Source organism: Schistocerca americana, unplaced genomic scaffold (genome assembly GCF_021461395.2).
Source record: "Schistocerca americana isolate TAMUIC-IGC-003095 unplaced genomic scaffold, iqSchAmer2.1 HiC_scaffold_51, whole genome shotgun sequence".
Lineage (NCBI taxonomy): Eukaryota > Metazoa > Arthropoda > Insecta > Orthoptera > Acrididae > Schistocerca > Schistocerca americana.
In genome coordinates, this window is record NW_025726247.1 from 2,053,810 (window position 1) to 2,056,755 (window position 2,946).

Below are 2,946 nucleotides of genomic sequence, written 5' to 3' on the forward strand. Positions count from 1 at the left end.
CTTACTGTCTATGCTTTGAAGCTTTCCTGTGACACAAGTTTTAGATTCCGATGCTTCACTTCAGGTATACTGTATCCCTTGGAGCTTCTTATTGACGATGAAACACATAATTTGCATCGGAATTAAATACAAAAGGCACAATGCCGACTTAAGTACAAGAGATCTTACTCTTCTTACTTTCTATGATTTGAACCTTTCATGTGAGACCAGTGTTAGATTCCGATGCGACACTTCAGGTTTACTGTAGCCCTTGGACCCTCCTTTTGAAGATGAAACACAGAAATTGCATCGGAATTAAATTCAAAAGGAAAAATGATAACTTAAGTACAAGAAGACTGACTCTTCTTACTGTCTATGATTTGAACCTTTCCTGTGAGACCAGTTTTAGATTCTGATGCTTGACTTCAGGTTTACTGTATCCCTTGGACCTTCTTATTGACGATGAAACACAGAAATTCCATCGGAATTAAATACAAAAGGCACAATGCCGACTTATGTACAAGTAGACTGACTCTTCTTACTGTCTATGCTTTGAACCATTCCTGTGACACTAGTTATAGATTCCGATGCTACACTTCAGGTTTACTGTATCCCTGTGACCTTCTTATTGACGATGAAACACTGACATTGCATCGGTTGTAAATAGAAAAGGCACAATGCTGACTTAAATACAAGAAGACTGACTCTTCTTACTGTCTATGATTTGAACCACTCCTGAGACACTAGTTATAGATTCCGATGCTTCACTTCAGGTGTACTATATCCCTTGGACCTTCCTATTGACGATGAAACACAGAAATTGCATCGGAATTAAATAGAAAAGGCACAATGCCGACTTAAGTACAAGTAGACTGACTCTTCGTACTGTCTAAGTTTTGAACCATTCCTGTGACACTAGTTATAGATTCTGATGCTTCACTTCAGGATTTACTGTATCCCTCTGACCTTCTTATTGACGATGAAACACAGAAATTGCATCGGAATTAAATACAAAAGGCACAATGCCGACTTAAGTACATATAGACTGACTCTTCCTACTGTCTATGTCTTGAACCATTCCTGTGACTCTAGTTATAGATTCCGATGACTCACTTCAGGTTGACTGTATCCCTCTGACCTTCTTATTGACGATGAAACACAGAAATTGCATCGGAATTAAATAGAAAAGGCACAATGCCGACTTAAGTACAAGAAGAATGCCTCTTCCTACTGTCTATGTTTTGAACCATTCCTGTGACACTAGTTATAGATTCCGATGCTTCACTTCAGGTTTACTGTATCCCTCTGACCTTCTTATTGACGAAGATACACAGAAATAGCATCGGAATTAGATACAAAAAGCACAATGCCGACTTATGTACAAGAGGACTGACTCTTCTTGCTGTCTATGTTTTGAAACATTCTTGTGACACTGGTTATAGATTCCGATGCTTCACTTCAGGTTTACTGTATCCCTTGGACCTTCTTATCGACGATGAAACACAGAAACTGCATCGGAATTAAATAGAAAAGGCAAAATACCGACTTAAGTTCAAGAAGTCAGAATCTTCCTATTGTCTATGATTTGAACCATTCCTGTGACACTAGTTATAGATTCCGATGCTTCACTTCAGGTTAACTGTATCCCTCTGACCTTCCTATTGACGATGAAACACAGAAATTGCGTCGGAATTAAATAGGAAAGGCACAATTCCGTCTTAAGTACAAGAAGACTGACTCTTGTTACTGTCTCTGTTTTGAACCATTCCTGTGACACTAGTTATAGATTCCGATGCTTCACCTCAGGTTTACTGTATCCCTCTGACCTTCCTATTGAAGATGAAACACAGATATTGCATCGGAATTAAGTAGAAAATGCACAGTGCCGACTTAAGTACAAGAAGACTGACTCTTCTTACTGTCTATATTTTGAACCATTCCTGTGACACTAGTTATAGATACCGATGCTTCACTTCAGGTTTACTGTATCCCTTGGACCTTCTTATTGACGATGAATCACAGAAATTACATCGGAATTAAATAGAAGAGGCACAATGCCGAATTATGTACAAGAAGACTGACTCATCTTACTTACTATGTTTTGAACCATTCCTGTGACACTAGTTATAGATTCCTATGCTTCACTTCAGGTTTACTGTATCCCACTGAACTTCTTATTGACGATGAGACACAAAAATTGCATCGGAATTAAATACAAAACGCAAAATGCCGTTTTAAGTACAAGAAGACTGACTCTTCTTACTGTCTATGTTTTGAACCATTCCTGTGACCCTAGTTATAGATTCCGATGCTTCACTTCAGGTTTACTGTATTGCATGGACCTTCTTATTGACGATGAAACACCGAAATTGCATCGGAATTAAATAGAAAAGGCACAATGCCGACTTAAGTACAAGAAGACTGACTCTTGTTACTGTCTATTTTTTAACCATTCCTGTGACACTAGTTATAGATTCCGATGCTTCACTTCAGGTTTCCTGTATCCCTCTGACCTTCTTATTGTCGATGAAACACATAAATTGCATCGGAATTAAATACAAAAGGCACAATGCCGACTCAAATACAAGATGACTGGTCTTGTTACTCTCTATGTTTTGAACCTTTCCTGTGGGACCGGTTTTAGATTCCGATGCTTCACTTCAGGTTTACTGTATTAGTTGTACCTCCCTATTGTCGACGAAACACAGAAATTGCATCGGAATTAAATAGAAAAGACACAATGCCGACTTAAGTACAAGAAGACTGACTCTTTTTACTGAATATGTTTTGAACCATTCCTCTGACACTAGTTATAGATTCCGATGCCTCACTTCAGGTTTACTGTATCCCTTGGACCTTCTTATTGACGATGAAACACAGAAATTGCATCGGAATTAAATAGAAAAAGCACAATGCCGACTTAAGGACAAGAAGACTGACTCTTCTTGCTGACTATGTTTTGAACCA